Genomic DNA, 17,697 nt, shown 5'->3' on the forward strand with positions numbered 1-17,697 from the left:
ATTGAGATAATCATATGGTTTTTATTTTTCAATTTGTTAATGTGGTGTATTACATTGATTGATTTTGTGGATATTGAAGAATCCTTGCATCCCTGGGATAAAGCCCACTTGGTCATGGTGTATGATCTTTTTAATGTGTTGTTGGATTATGATTGCTAAAACTTTGTTAAGGAATTTTGCATCTATGTTCATCAGTGATATTGCCCTGTAGTTTTCTTTTTTTGTGGGATCTTTGTCAGGTTTTGGTATTAGGGTGATGGTGGCCTCATAGAATGAGTTTGGAAGTTTACCTTCCTCTGCAATGTTCTGGAAGAGTTTGAGCAGGATAGGTGTTAGCTCTTCTCTAAATTTTTGGTAGAATTCAGCTGTGAAGCCGTCTGGACCTGGGCTTTTGTTTGCTGGAAGATTTTTGATTACAGTTTCAATTTCCGTGCTTGTGATGGGTCTGTTAAGATTTTCTATTTCTTCCTGGTCCAGTTTTGGAAAGTTGTACTTTTCTAAGAATTTGTCCATTTCTTCCACGTTGTCCATTTTATTGGCATATAATTGTTGATAGTACTCTCTTATGATCCTTTGTATTTCTGTGTTGTCTGTTGTGATCTCTCCATTTTCATTTCTAATTTTATTGATTTGATTTTTCTCCCTTTGTTTCTTGATGAGTCTGGCCAATGGTTTGTCAATTTTATTTATCCTTTCAAAGAACCAGCTTTTGGCTTTGTTGATTTTTGCTATGGTCGCTTTTGTTTCTTTTGCATTTATTTCTGCCCTGATTTTTAAGATTTCTTTCCTTCTACTAACCCTGGGGTTCTTCATTTCTTCCTTTTCTAGTTGCTTTAGGTGTTGAGTTAGGTTATTTATTTGACTTTTTTCTTGTTTCTTGAGGTGTGCCTGTATTGCTATGAACTTTCCCCTTAGGACTGCTTTTACAGTGTCCCACAGGTTTTGGGTTGTTGTGTTTTCATTTTCATTTGTTTCTATGCAAGTTTTGATTTCTTTTTTGATTTCTTCTGTGATTTGTTGGTTATTCAGCAGCATGTTGTTCATCCTCCATATGTTGGAATTTTTAATAGTTTTTCTCCTGGAATTGATATCTAATCTTACTGCATTGTGGTCAGAAAATATGCTTGGAATGATTTCAATTTTTTTGAATTTACCAAGGCTAGATTTATGGCCCAGGATGTGATCTATCCTGGAGAAGGTTCCATGTGCACTTGAGAAAAAGGTGAAATTCATTGTTTTGGGATGCAATGTCCTAGAGATATCATTTAGGTCTAACTGGTCTATTGCATCATTTAAAGTTTGTGTTTCCTTGTTAATTTTCTGTTTAGTTGATCTATCCATAGGTGTGAGTGGGGTATTAAAGTCTCCCACTATTATTGTGTTATTGTTAATTTCTCCTTTCATACTTGTTAGCATTTGTCTTACATATTGCGGTGCTCCCGTGTTGGCTGCATATATATTTATAATTGTTATATCTTCTTCTTGGATTGATCCTTTGATCATTATGTAGTGACCACTTTGTCTCTTTTCACAGCCTTTGTTTTAAAGTCTATTTTATCTGATATGAGTATTGCTACTCCTGCTTTCTTTTGGTCCCTATTTGCATGGAAAATCTTTTTCCAGCCCTTCACTTTCAGTCTGTATGTGTCCCCTGTTTTGAGGTGGGTCTCTTGTAGACAGCATATATACGGGTCTTGTTTTTGTATCCATTCAGCCAGTCTTTGTCTTTTGGTTGGGGCATTCAACTCATTTATGTTTAAGGTAATTACTGATAAGTATGATCCCGTTGCCATTTACTTTATTGTTTTGGGTTTGAGTTTATACACCGTTTTTGTGTTTCCTGTCTAGAGAATATCCTTTAGTATTTGTTGGAGAGCTGGCTTGGTGGTGCTGAATTCTCTCAGGTTTTGCTGGTCTGTAAAGCTTTTGATTTCTCCTTCATATTTGAATGAGATCCTTGCTGGGTACAATAATCTGGGCTGTAGGTTATTTTCTTTCATCACTTTAAGTATGTCTTGCCATTCCCTCCTGGCCTGAAGAGTTTCTATTGAAAGATCAGCTGTTATCCTAATGGGAATTCCCTTGTGTGTTATTTGTTGTTTTTCCCATGCTGCTTTTAATATTTGTTCTTTGTGTCTGATCTTTGTTAATTTGATTAATATGTGTCTTGGGGTGTTTTTCCTTGGGTTTATCCTGTTTGGGACTCTCTGGGTTTCTTGGACTTGGGTGATTATTTCCTTCCCCATTTTAGGGAAGTTTTCAACTATTATCTCCTCAAGTATTTTCTCATGATCTTTCTTTTTGTCTTCTTCTTCTGGGACCCCTATTATTCAAATGTTGTAGCGTTTAATATTGTCCTGGAGGTCTCTGAGATTGTCCTCATTTCTTTTAATTTGTTTTTCTTTTATCCTCTCTGATTCATTTATTTCTACCATTCTGTCTTCTAATTCACTAATCCTATCTTCTGTGTCTGTTATTCTACTATCTGTTGCCTCCAGAGTGTTTTTGATTTCATTTATTGCATTATTCATTATATATTGACTCTTTTTTATTTCTTCTAGGTCCTTGTTAAACCTTTCTTGCATCTTCTCAATCCTTGTCTCCAGGCTATTTATCTGTGATTCCATTTTGATTTCAAGATTTTGGATCAGTTTCACTATCATTATTTGGAATTCTTTATCAGGTAGATTCCCTATCTCTTCCTCTTTTGTTTGGTTTGGTGGGCATTTATCCTGTTCCTTTATCTGCTGGGTATTCCTCTGTCTCTTTATCTTGTTTAAATTGCTGAGTTTGGGGTGTCCTTTCTGTATTCTGGCAGTTTGTGGAGTTCTCTTTATTGTGGCATTTTCTCACTGTGTGTGGGTTTGTACAGGTGGCTTGGTTAGGGAAGCTTGTGTCGGTGTTCTGGTGGGTGGAGCTGGATTTCTTCTCTCTGGAGTGCAACGAAGTGTCCAGTAATGAGTTATGAGATGTCTATGGTTTTGGGGTGACTTTGGGCAGCCTGTATCTTGGAGCTCAGGGCTGTGTTCCTTTGTTGCTGGAGAATTTGCTTGGTGTGTCTTGTTGGCCCTTGTGTGGTACTTGGTTTCAGTGTAGATATGGAGGCGTTTGATGAGCTTGTCAATTAATGATCCCTGGAGTCAGGAGTTCCCTGGAATCAGGGTTTGGACTTAAGCCTCCTGCTTCCAGTTATCGGTCTTATTTTCACAGTAGTTTCAAAACTTCTCCTTCTATACAGCACCATTGATAAAACATCTACGTTAAAGATGAAAACTTTCTCCACTGTGAGGGTCACCCAGAGAGCTTCACAGCATTACATGGAGAAGAGAAAAGGCAGGAGGGAATTAGAGGTGATCTGAATGAGATGAGGTGGAATCAATAGAGGAGAGAGTGGGTCATCCAGTATTCACTTCCTTATGTGCACTCCACGACTGGACCACTCAGAGATGTTCACGGAGTTATACAGAGAAGAGAAGAAGGAGGAAGGAGACAGAAGTGGCCAGGAGGATAAAAGGGGGAAATGAAAAGGAGGGAGACAGATCCAGCCAGTAGTCAGTTCCCTAAGTGTTCTCCACTGTCTGGAACACACAGAAATTCAGAGTTGGGTAGAGTAGAGAGGGGTTAGGAAGGGGACACAGGCGACCTGGTGGAGAAAAAGGAGAGTCCAAAGGGAGAGAGAGCAGTCAAGCCAGTAATCTCACTCCCTAGTGAAAAATGGGTACTGAAGATTGGGTGCTTAAAGGTACAAAATTGGTAACAAATATATAAAAGCAAAAATTAAAAATCTAGAGTAGAGTTTGGAGTTTCAAAAATACAATGTTAAAGAAAAGAAGAAAAAAAAAAAAAAGAAGAAGGAAAAGAAAGAAAAACAAACAAAAACAAAGTCGCAAAAATTATAAAGAAAATATAGGTACAAAATTGATAACAAATCCCAAAAAGCTAAAGTTAAAAATCTAGAGTAGAGGTTGGAATTTCACAAATACAATGTTAAAGAAAAGAAAACAAAAAACAAAAAACAAGGTCACGAAAATTATAAAAAATATATATATGAAGTTTGCTTTAAAAAAATAGGGTCTTTTGTTTAGGATTTTTGCATCTATGTTCATCAGTGATATTGGCCTGTAGTTTTCTTTTTTTGTGGGATCTTTGTCAGGTTTTGGTATTAGGGTGATGGTGGCCTCATAGAATGAGTTTGGAAGTTTACCTTCCTCTGCAATTTTCTGGAAGAGTTTGAGCAGGATAGGTGTTAGCTCTTCTCTAAATTTTTGGTAGAATTCAGCTGTGAAGCCGTCTGGACCTGGGCTTTTGTTTGCTGGAAGGTTTTTGATTACATTTTCAATTTCCGTGCTTGTGATGGGTCTGTTAAGGTTTTCTATTTCTTCCTGGTCGAGTTTTGGAAAGTTGTACTTTTCTAAGAATTTGTCCATTTCTTCCTCGTTGTCCATTTTATTGGCATATAATTGTTGATAATAGTCTCTTATGATCCTTTGTATTTCTGTGTTGTCTGTTGTGATCTCTCCATTTTCGTTTCTAATTTTATTGATTTGATTTTTTTCTCCTTTGTTTCTTGATGAGTCTGGCTAATGGTTTATCAATTTTATTTATCCTTTCAAAGAACCAGCTTTTGGCTTTGTTGATTTTTGCTATGGTCTCTTTTGTTTCTTTTGCATTTATTTCTGCCCTAATTTTTAAAATTTCTTTCCTTCTACTAACCCTGGGGTTCTTCATTTCTTCCTTTTCTAGTTGCTTTAGGTGTAGAGTTAGGTTATTTATTTGACTTTTTCTTGTTTCTTGAGGTGTGCCTGTATTGCTATGAACTTTCCCCTTAGGACTGCTTTTACTGTGTCCCACAGGTTTTGGGTTGTTGTGTTTTCATTTTCATTCGTTTCTATGCAAATTTTGATTTCTTTTTGATTTCTTCTGTGATTTGTTGGTTATTCAGCAGGGTGTTGTTCATCCTCCATATGTTGGAATTTTTAATAGTTTTTCTCCTGTAATTGAGATCTAATCTTACTGCATTGTGGTCAGAAAAGATGCTTGGAATGATTTCTATTTTTTTGAATTTACCAAGGCTAGCTTTATGGCCCAGGATGTGGTCTATCCTGGAGAAGGTTCCATGTGCGCTTGAGAAAAAGGTGAAGTTCATTGTTTTGGGATGAAATGTCCTATAGATATCAATTAGGTCTAACTGGTCTATTGTATCATTTAAAGTTTGTGTTTCCTTGTTAATTTTCTGTTTAGTTGATCTATCCATAGGTGTGAGTGGGGTATTAAAGTCTCCCACTATTATTGTGTTATTGTTAATTTCTCCTTTCATACTTGTTAGCATTTGTCTTACATACTGCGGTGCTCCTGTGTTGGGTGCATATATATTTATAATTGTTATATCTTCTTCTTGGATTGATCATTTGATCATTAGGTAGTGACCATCTTTGTGAAATGTCATGTATGAAACGAGATGCCAGTCCAGGTTCAATGCACGATGCTGGATGCTTGGGGCTGGTGCACTGGGACGACCCAGAGGGATGGTATGGGGAGGGAGGAGGGAGGAGGGTTCAGGATGGGGAACACATGTATAATTTTTTTAAATTAAAATTGAAAAAAAAAAGAAAAGAAAAGAAAAGAAAAAAAAGAAAAAAAAAAAAAAATAGGGTCTTTTTTTTTTTTTTTGCAAAATAATAGGTTATAAAAGTGAAAATTAAAGGAATAATAGAGGACTTAAATTTTTTTTAATTAAAAAAAAAAGAAAGAAAGAATGATCGTAAAAATAGTAAAAATATATCTAGGACTTTTTCTGGTTTTGTTGTGAGTATTGTGGGGTCAGTTCATTTTCGGCTAGTTCCTTGGTCCGACTTATATTCCTCAAGATCTATAGGCCCCTTCCTATGTAGTCGGTACTAATCACAGGGTTTTAATCTATTGCCTGTAGCTTCCAAGGCAGTTCCCTCTGTTATAGCTTCTTCTGTTTGCTGGTCTGTTCAGTGTCTGGTTTCCGCCCTGACACAAAGGGGACGGGGGTAGACACTTCTTTTTTTTTTTTAGGCTCACTTGTTCAGTCGCGCTGTGGAGAGGGAGGGACGCTGCATACAAAAACACTGGCGTGTGCTCGCAGTGCCTCAGCCACACTGGGTCTGCCCCCGCTCACGGCGCGTGTAGCCTCCCTGCCCACACTGCTCAGGCTCTAGGTTGCTCCGCAGGGAACCATCCGAGGCCGGCCCTGGGCTGCTTGCACCTCCCGGGTCCAAGCCGCTCAGGCTCAGGCACTCGGGTAGTCCTCAGAGGCGCAGACTCGGTTGGGCCTGCGTTTTGTGCCCTTCCCAGGTCCGAGCAGCTCAGGTGATGAGGTGTTTGGTGAGCGCGATTGCTGCGACTTATCACCTCCCTGCAGCTCGGTTATCTGGGTGTACAACCTGAGCACCTTCTCAGGCGGATGTTGACCGTCCAGAGTCCCAAGAAGTCTTAGTTAGTAAAGAAGCCTGCTTACAGTTTTATAGATAGTGTCTCCCTGGGGCTGTGATTGCCCCCTTCCAGCTCTGGCTGCCTGTCACCAGAGGGGGAAGGTCTGCAGCCGGCTATCTCTGTTCAGTCCTTCCTTCCGTGCGCGGGCCTGGCGGTGTCTTAGGTTAGGGCTGGCTTTTCGTGTGGTAGATATCCCACAGTCTGGTTTGGTAGCCCAAATTATTTCGCTCAGATAGCGCTCAGGGTATTCAGGCCAGATCCTTACTCTTAAGAGATGCAGCCCACGCTGCGTCTCCCTGCCCAGCCCGCGCTTGCTAATGGCGTGTGCAGGCGTCTGCACTGCTTCTCCACTGGGGGAGTTACTATAGGGCTCGCAATCTGCAGGTTTTAATTGTTTATTTATTTTTCCTCCCTGTTATGTTGCCCTCTGTGCTTCCAAGGCTCGGCACAGATTCGGCAGTGAGAAGGTTTCCTGGTGTTTGGAAACTTTTCTCTTTTTAAGACTCCCTTCCTGGGACGGAACTCCGTCCCCCATCTTTTGTCTCTTTTTTTGTCTTTTATATTTTTTCCTACCTCCTTTCGAAGACTTTGGTTGCTTTTCTGGGTGCCTGATGTCCTCTGCCGGCATTCAGAAGTTGTTTTGTGGAATTTACTCGGCGTTTAAATGTTCTTTTGATGAATTTGTGGGGGAGAAAGTGTTCTCCCCATCCTACTCCTCTGCCGTCTTAGCTCCTCCCTCCTCCTTCATTTTTAAGACATAATAATACTCCACTGTGTGTATATACCATATTTTGTTTCTCTGTAAGTGAACACTTGGGTTGCTTCCACGTCTGTGCTGTTGTTCAGTCGCTCAGTGGTGTCCGACGCTTTGTGACCCCATGAACCGCAACACACCAGGCTTCCCTGTCCATCACCAACTCCCAGAGCTTGCTCAAACTCATATCCTTCAATCTTTCCCAGCATCAGGGTTTTTTTCTACTGAGTCAGCTCTTTGCATCAGGTGGCCAAAGTATCAGAGCTTCAGTTTTGGCATTAGTCCTTCCAATGAACATTCAGGACTGATTTCCTTTACGATGGACTGGTTGGATCTCCTGGGAGTCCAACAGACTCACAATAGTCTTCTCCAACACCATAGTTCAAAAGCATCAATTCTTCAGCACTCAGCCTTCCTAGTTTTAGATATTATACATAACTTTTTAGTTTTGGATATTATAAATAATGTTGCTATGAACATGCATGTAGAATTATCTCATTGAGGCCTTACTTTCAACTCAATTTTTTGAGTAAAAACTCAGAAGTGGAATTGCTAGATCACATGGTAATTCATTTTTAATTTTTTCAGGAACTGCCATACTGTTTTTTTTTTTTTTTCTGCATCCATTTTTTGTTCCAATCAAGAGCAGAAAGGCTACCTTTGAAAGTTATAAACTTTCAACAGGCTCCAGAGCTCCAAAATAGTTGAATAGACAGATTCTGCCAGTATAATTTTTGTCTAGGTAGGGAAACAGATGAATGGTGCATCCTAATCTGCACTCATCCCAGAAATCTCTTATCCAATTGCTTTTTAACATCTATTGCTGTTGATAGAAGTCTCCTTTCTTTCTGATTGTCATCTATCTTCTATGTCTATTAGTTTATACTTTGTTTTCTTTATATACTTGATATATAAAATATCAATATTTAGGTCTAGATTGCTTGATTGCTTTTGATCAGTACAATATGTGCACTTTAAACCTTAAAAATCTAATATTTCATTAACTCTGGACAGTATCTTTTGCCATTCTTCCTTTGAATATTGCTTCCGTTCCATTCCCCCTCTATTCTCTTTCCCTAGGACTTCTGTTGGATATATTATATCATCCCTATCTTTCAACTGCTCGTTTACATTTTTAAATCACTTTTTTCTCTATACTGTGTCCTGGATCAGTTCCTTTAAACTGTCTTTTAATTTACTACTTCCATGTTTGACTGTTTTTATTATTTTAGGGAGGAGGTGTTCTTCCTTTTTTATCACTATGAACATTCTTTTTTTTAAGGTTTCTTTTTTTTTTCCTTTTTTAATTTTTTTAAATTCTATTTTATTTTGTTTTTTAACTTTACAATATTGTATTGGTTTTGCCATATATCAACATGAATCCACCACAGATATACACGTGTTCCCCATCCTGAACCCTCCTCCTTCCCCGTACCATCCCTCTGGGTCATCCCAGTGTACCAGCCCCAAGCATCCAGTATCGTGCATCGAACCTGGACTGGTGACTCATTTCATATATGATATTATACGTGTTTCAATGCCATTCTCCCAATCATCCCACCCTCTCCCTCTCCCACAGAGTCCAAAAGACTCTTCTACACATCAGTGTCTCTTTTGCTGGGTTATACAGGGTTATTGTTACCATCTTTCTAAATTCCATATATATGCATTAGTATACTGTATTGGTGTTTTTCTTTCTGGCTTACTTCACTCTGTATAATAGGCTCCAGTTTCATCCACCTCATTAGAACTGATTCAAATGTATTCTTTTTAATGGTGGAGTGATACTCCGTTGTGTATATGTACCACAGCTGTCTTATCCATTCATTCTTAATACACTAGTTTTAAACCAATGTTCAGATTGCTGTATTGTTCTTATCATTAGGTAAACACCTCTCCTATTTTCTGACTTTGTTGGTATTTGTAACCCTCTCATGTATGGGATTTTCAGTTGAAGGTTAATCTCGGGTAGTCTTGTTTTTCCTCTTTTTCTCTTTTGGAAATCTGCTAGTGTTATCTATTAATTTTGTGGTTGGTTCTACCCTTTTCCTCAGGACCCAGAATTCAGATTTAGTCCTTCCATAGGGCTTCCCTGGTGGCTCAGATGGTAAAGAATTTGCTTGCAGTACAGGAGACCTAGGTTTGAGATCCCTCAGTTAGGAAGGAAATGGAATCCCCTAGAGAAGGAAATGGCTACCCACTCCAGTATTCTTGCCTGGAGAATTCTGTGGACAGAGGAGCCTGGTGGGTTACAGTCCATGGGGTCACAAAGTGTTGAATGCAACTGAATGACTAACACTTCCACCTAACTTTCACTTTCATTGGATATTCAGGGCATCCATGACGGAAAATATTGAAAACAACTGCACATCTAGTCCAAGCTAGTAAATGTTTCGATCATATCCTGGAGCTGATGCTGTATTTCTCTTTGCTGTATCACAATCACATAGCTTTATAGACGCTGTAGCCCAAGCCTATGACAGCAAATAGTGTTATTGTAGCCTCTTTTACATGTGAGGTTAACCCAGCCTCTGAGTTCAAGAAGGAAGCCAGGCTCCAGTCTTACATCAGGCAATTTCAATTCCCATTATCCCTCAAGTATAAACATCCTTAGATCCTCTGCCAGTTTCCACACCTAGAGCCCAAAGTTCCCCAGCCTAACATCTTTCAACTTCAGTCCACCTTTTCACTTTATAATCTATATTCCTATTCTGATCTATGAAAATGTCTGATTTTTTATCATTTCTATTTTTAATTTTTTTCGCTTTTTAAAATATATTACTGTTATATGTCTGAAATATTTGGAGTGTCTAAAATTGTGAATTTACAATGCTGTCCTGACTAGAAATATGAATTTATCCTTAATTCCCTGTCTTAATTTGTTAAGTAATACAAAAGATAATGCAAGTAAATATTAAAGCAGAAAAGATGAAAGTCATACAGGTAGTGTAAAGCCTAACATCAAATTTATTTTTATTCTGTCTTTACTCTCTCATAATAGCTAAAGTATAAAAGGACTGCATAGCATTCTTATATTAATTATAGAATTATATAATTTGTGTGTCACACTAAATGCCCAGGAGAGCCTAGTGACTAATGAGAGTCCATGTCTAACTGGTTCTTTCTCAGGGAAACATTCACTTTGTTACTAAGTACTTTCTTAGATTGCAAATGCTTTTTAATCCTTATACTGTATTTAGGGATTTTCTATTTCTAAGCTCTGCATGTTATGAATTATATAAACAGACTAGGGAAAAATGGCAAAGGCTAAGTCAATTCCTTAGGTACTGACAGACTTCAGTTCGGTTCAGTCGCTTAGTTGTGTCCGACTCTGCGACCCCATGAACTGCAGCACACCAGGTCTCCCTGTCCATCACCAACTCCTGGAGCCCACCCAAACCCATGTCCATTGTGTCGGTGATGCCATCCAACCATCTCATCCTCTGTCGTCCCCTTCTCCTCCTGCCCTCAATCTTTCCCAGCATCAGGGTCTTTTCAGTGAGTCAGCTCTCCGCATCAGGTGGCCAACGTATTGGAGTTTCAGCTTCAACATTAGTCACTCCAATGAACACCCAGGACTGATCTCCTTTAGGATGGTCTGGTTGGATCTCCTTGCAGTCCAAGGGACTCTCAAAAGTCTTCTCCAACAGCACAGTTCAAAAGCATCAATTCTTTGGCACTCAGCTTTCTTTATAGTCCAACTCTCACATCCATGATGACCACTGGAAAAACCATAGCCTTGACTAGACGGACCTTTGTTGGCAAAGGAATGTCTCTGCTTTTTAATATGCTGTCCAGGTTGGTCATAACTTTCCTTCCAAGAAGCAAACGTCTTTTAAGTTCATGGCTGCAATCACCATCTGCAGTGATTTTGGAATCCAGAAAAATAAAGTCTGACACTGTTTCCACTGTTTCCCCATCTATTTGCCATAAAGTGATGGGACCAGATGCCGTGATCTTCGTTTTCTGAATGTTGAGCTTTAAGCCCACTTTTTCACTCTCCTCTTTGCTTTCATCAAGAGGCGTTTTAGTTCCTCTTCACTTTCTGCCATAAGGGTAGTGTCATCTGCATATCTGAGGTTATTTATATTTCTCCCACAATCTTGATTCCAGCTTGTGCTTCTTCCAGCCCAGTGTTTCTCATGATGTACTCTGCATATAAGTTAAATAAGCAGGGTGACAATATACAGCCTTGACGTACTCCTTTTCCTGTTTGGAACCAGTCTATTGTTCCATGTCCAGTTCTAACTGTTGCTTCCTGACCTGTATACAGGTTTCTCAAGAGGCAGGTCAGGTGGTCTGGTGTTCCCATCTCTTTCAGAAATTTCCACAGTTTACTGGGATCCACACAGTCAAAGGCTTTAGTTTTATTAATATAAGACTGTACTGAATATTCAGATTTCTTATCTATTTCTTCTAAACTCAATGGAAAACTAGTACTACATATGTGTTGCTTAATATGAAAATGAGGTTCTGTTTTTTCTATATTTTGAGCAATTTATGAATGGAATTTTACAAAATTAAGCAGTAAAAAAAAAAAATGTTTATAGATTGAAAAATAGGCCTCATTCCCATCCCAGAGAGCAACTCCTCTCTTTGGAGGCCACTTTTTTTCTGCATGGCATTCATATTTTTGTATCTTGATTTTCCACTTGATATATTTTGAAATTTGTTTTCAATATCAGCATGTGTAGGTTGAACTTCTTTTTCATCGATACAGAACATTCTGTTTTAAGGATGTAATGTAATTTACCTAATCTGTCCCTTATTTACAGGAATTTAGGTTACTTCTAGACTTTTGCTACTGCAAGCCATTATGTAATGAATATCCTTGTAGGTACAGTTTTGCTCACAAACGCAAATTTATTGAGAAATGCTGAGCCAAACTGCCTTCTATTGTGGTTATATTGAAATAAATCTTTAAAAACAAATGCACCATTCTCTAAAACTGAAAACAGTTAAAATTAAGCAATGTTGCTTAAATCTATGAATACTTTTGTATCCAATGTTTTCAACTTTGTAGCCAACCATATTTTTGTCTGTGGGCAACTTATAATTGATAGTTAAATATTTTTACAAACAATTTATTTTATTTAAAAAAAGTTGGCCAAACATATACATTTTGACTGTACATGTTTAGAAAATGATCAGAAATTAATCCTAACCAATTAAGATTAACCCCCAGAATGTATTTGCTCTGTAATCTTGTGTTTAGCCAATCCCCAACCTCATCCATTTTTATGGTTGTACATTTTGGAACTTCCAATATTATTTTGCAAACTAGGAGAGTTACTTGACAGATGTTTTCTCCTTTTGAGAAGGCCCAGAATGGCTGTCTTGCCTGCAGCCCTCTGTGAGGGGTGAGCGGGGGATGGATTCTCTCCCTGCAGAATCCCTGTCATCCTGGTCTCAGCTGTTTTCATGGAGGATGGGCACCAAACTCTGGTCCAGGTGAGGTGAGCCAGTGGCCCATGAAGCCTTCTGAATCAGCACCTCCACCACCAGCTGTGTCTTCTTCAGGTCCTTGCTCAGGAAGCAAGTCATCATTAGGGACAGGATCTCTCAAAACAAAGCAGGTGGATAAGTCTCCAGACAGTGGAAGAGAGAGCAACAGACACCTTCTCCTAAGGGAGAGCCCAGGTCAGGGGTCTGAGGGGCTGCAGCTATGATATCTTCTGGACAGTTCTTAAGGCTGTGTCCTGTTCTCTCTTGATGCCCTCAATAAGAAAAGCAAGTGAAACATAACTTGCGTTCCTTGCAACTGACTGACAGGAACTGAATAGACTTAGCAAATAGTAAAAGAGGAACACATTTAGTTATTCAACAAATGGCACTTGAGTACCGGAGATATGCCAAATATTAGAGACACATCAGTGATCAAGATAGATATGGTGTTTGTCCTCATGGAACCTACAGTCTTATGAAAAAGAGCAGAAGAAGATGAGTAAGAAATATAATGCTAAGGGCTAGGAAGGTGGGGAAGGGTTTGGGATCTGGGATATGCTTCACAGGGAGAATCCTTAACTCGTTATTGACCAGGGGATTTTTGTAGAAACCAAGGCCTGTAGCCAGTGATTTTAATTTTGGCCAGCTAAAAATTACTATTTCACTAATACTTTACAGGTTATTACATCAATAGTTACACTTGACACATCTGTAAAGTCTTCTAATTTTTGAGAAATGTGTCTTCAATCCACTCTTCTAGTAGAAGCAAAGGAACATTCTCCATTACTATGAGTCTCATTTTTGTAAAATGTTGGAACAAAAACCTAATGGAGCAAAATATGAATGATAATGACAATCATAAGTTGTAACATGAATGCTCAGTCACTTTTAAGCTCTAACAATTTCCATGGTAGTGTTAATTGTATGACTCTCTAAAAACATATTGATGTATCTCTGGTCAATAATGTTTGGGTAACAAAAGACATATTAATGTCTTAACAAGTCAGTAATGTGACCTATTGATAGATTAACTGAGAGTGGATGAGCATGAATCAAAAGACCAAGGGAAAATACACATTAAACTAAATTTTCCTGTGTACTTTAAACCTAAGTACATACCTTTACATTCAGTCACTAACTCCTGTTAAGAACCAGGTAGCAATTATATTAGAATACTCTTAAGCAGTATTAACACCTAAAAAAGATGTACTTTTCATCATAGGGGACTAGAATGTAAAAGTTGAAAGTCAAGAGATACCTGGAGTAACAGGGAAATTTGGCCTTGGAGTACAAAATGAAGCAGGGCAAAGGCTAACAGAATCTTGCCAAGAGAACACACTGGTCATAGCAAACACCCTCTTCCAACCACACAAGAGAAGACTCTATACATGGACATCATCAGATGGCCAATTTCAAAATTAGATTGATTACATTCTTTGCAGCCAAATATAGAGAAGCTCTATATAGTCAGCAAAAACAAGACCAGGAGCTGACTGTGGCTCATGAACTCCTTATTGCCAAATTCAGACTTAAATTGAAGAAAGTAGAGAAAACCACTAGACCATTCATGTATGACCTGAATAAAATCCCATACTATTATACAGTGGAAGTGAGATATAGATTCAAGGGATTAGATCTGATAGACAGAGTGCCTGAAGAACTATGGATGGAGGTTCATGACATTGTATTGGAGGCAGTGATCAAAACCATCCCCAAGAAAAAGAAATGCAAATAAAGCAAAATGGCTGTCTGAGGAGGCCTTACAAATAGATGAAAAAAGAAGAGAAGCTAAAGGCAAAGGAGAAAAGGAGAGATATACCCATTTGAATGCAGAGTTCCAAAGAATAGCAAGGTTAAGAAAGACTTCCTCAGTGATCAATGCAAAGAAATAGGAGAAAACAATAGAATGGGAAAGACTAAAGATCTCTTCAAGAAAATTAGAGATACCAAGGGAACATTTCATGCAAAGGTGGGCATAATTAAGGATAGAAACAGTATGGACCTAACAGAAGCAGAAGATATTAAGAAGAGGTAGCAAGAATACATAGATCTATCCAAAAAAGATATTCATGACCCAGATAACCACAATGGTGTGATCACTCACCTAGAGCCAGACATCTTAGAATGTGAAGTCAAGTGGACCTTAGGAAGCATCACTATGAACAAAGCTAGTGGAGGAGATGGAATTCCAGCTGGGCTATTACAAATCCTAAAAGATGATGCTGTGAAAGTGCTGCACTCAATATACCAGCAAGTCTGGAAAACATAGCAGTGGCCACAGGACTGGAAAACATCAATTTTCATCCCAATCCCTAAGAAAGACAATGCCAATGAATGTCCAAACTACCACACAATTGTACTCATCTCACACACTACCAAAGTAATGGTCAAAATTCTCCAAGCCAGGCTTCAACAGTACGTGAACCATGAACTTCCAGATGTTCAAGCTGGATTTAGAAAAGGCAGAGGAACCAGAGATCAAATTACCAACATTCACTGGATCATTGAAAAAGCAAGAGAATTCCCCCAAAACATCTACTATTGCTTTATTGACTACACCAAAGCCTTTGACTGTGTGGATCACAACAAACTACAGAAAATTCTTCAAGAGATGGGAATACTAGACCACCTGATCTGCCTCTGGAGAAATCTGCATGTAGCTCAAGAAGCAACAGTTAGAACCGAACATGGAACAACAGACTGGTTCCAAATCAGGAAAGGAGTACGTCAAGGCTGTATATTGTCACCTTGCTTATTTAAGTTATATGCAGAGTACATCATGCAAAATGCAGAGCTGTATGAAGCACAAGCAGGAACCAAGATTATTGGGAGAAATATCAATAATCTCAGATACACAGATGACACCACCCTTATGGCAGAATGTGAAGAACTAAAAAGCCTCTTGATGAGAGTGAAAGAGGAGAGTGAAAAAGTTGGCTTAAAACTTAACATTCAAAAAACTAAGATCATGACATCAGGTCCCATCACTTCATGGCAAATAGATGGGGAAACAATGAAAACAGTAACAGACTTTATTTTGGGGGGCTCCAAGATACTGCTGATGCTGGGAGGGATTGGGGGCAGGAGGAAAAGGGGATGACAGAGGATGAGATGGCTGGATGGCATCACCAACTCAATGGATGTGAGTTTGAGTGAACTCTGGGAGATGGTGATGGACAGGGAGGCTTGGCATGCTGCGATTCATGGGGTCGCAAAGAGTTGGACACGACTGAGCGACTGAACTGAACTGAACTGACTGAACCATTAAGAAGAACAGCATATGACAAAACTGGTTAGAACCTACAGGCCCAAGTTGGCAGAACTGACTCGTTGGAAAAGACCCTGATACAGGGAAAGATTGAAAGCAAGAGAGAAGGGGATGACAGAGGATGAGATGGTTGGATGGCATCACTGTTGCGATGGACATGAGTTTGAGCAAGCTCTGGGAGCTGGTGCTGGACAGGGAAGCCTGGCTTGCTGCAGTCCCTAGGGGTCACAAAAAGTCAGACACAACGGAGCAACTGAACTGAAGCAGTATTCTCCCAGTCTTGGCTTTCTGAATCACCAAAGAAAGATTTGATTATGTTGAGTGTGTTTTAGTTTAGGAAACACCTATCCTATGTAATGTATCTAGAAATTTCTATTTCATATAACTTGTACCCCATTGATTCTAATATGGTAGAAGACAGAACGGTGAAGACAGAGAGTTGATGAAGGCCTTCATCTCCTAGATGAAGAGGAGAAATCTAGGGCATTTCCATCACTTAGATAATACCAGTTCCTGTAACAGACTTTACTTCCCCACATTGTACAGTATTGGCTTAATTCTGCGTGACTTCTTTTCCTGCGTCCTAGGAGAACTACATGAAGACCACACCCAAGTGCCTCGTTTCCACTTTCATGTGTTTTTGGTGGTGCGGAATGGGTGAATGAATGAATGAATGAGCCAATCAATCCTGAGGATCTGGCCCTTGGTGGACTCTTTCCTTGATACACACAGCTTCTCTAACTTCAACCTGTCTTCTTGGTTAGTCTCACATTGACATTTTGCCCCCAGGAATTTTTCAGGCTGATGGTTCTACATCTGGGTTTCTGCATATTTCACCTCTAATATGAGCCTCCTCCTTATTTAATTATTCTACTCTTTTCTGCCTGCATTGGGCATCCACTTATTTTGCCCACCTTGGACCTCTGTAGAAGATGAACATCCACACAGGATGTTTGTGAAAATCCTATTAAGATAGGGAAAAGTTTGCTCTCAGAAACTTTCACAGTAGACATTCTAGATTCTATCTTCATTAATGTCTTGGGGTGAGGGACTGTATCACTCCACTTGTGATGTGTGCAAGGCTTTACAAGTTCTCCTTTCAGCTTCAGAGTGGATCTGAAGCCATTACATTCTATCTATTTAGGGACCTAGATATTGTATTTTAAAATGCTTCCTGCAGAGCAATTCAAAGAAGAGTACAATGCATCATTTAAGTACAAAATATTGACTATTTCTATAATGAAAAAGTACAGAGAGTTCCATTTGTGTTTATCCTTTTATTGCAAATTGCCACAACCTGGTCAAAAAATTCTCTCTGTGGCGGCAGGCTATCTGCCAGTAAATTAGTCTGTTGAAAGGGCCACACCAAATCCAGCATCCTGGGCCAACCCTGACCACAGTTGAGTGGTGTGAAGAGAGCTGACAGCCGCGCAGTCACCACCCAGACTGGAGAGGAAAGCAGCATGAGGTGTTAATGGAAAAACCCAACTTCCCTCTCTTCCAAAGATGATGAGCAAAACCAAAATGGAGCTCTCCCTGATGAGTTTTAAAAGACAACTTTCATTTTTTCAGAATGAAAGTATTCACTTGGCTTTTGCACCTTTATGTCTTTTTACATATTTTTGTGGGATAGATTTAAAAAAACTCATTTTATGTGCTTCTATTGTTCTATGTGAGTGGTTTAGTTAATTACTATATTAGTTCCCTGGGTTTTCCAGTGGTGGCTCAGTGGTAAAGTATTCACCTGCAATACAGGAGATGCAGATTCAAT

Source organism: Bos mutus, chromosome 20, assembly GCF_027580195.1.
Source record: "Bos mutus isolate GX-2022 chromosome 20, NWIPB_WYAK_1.1, whole genome shotgun sequence".
In the NCBI taxonomy this organism is placed as follows: Eukaryota; Metazoa; Chordata; class Mammalia; order Artiodactyla; family Bovidae; genus Bos; species Bos mutus.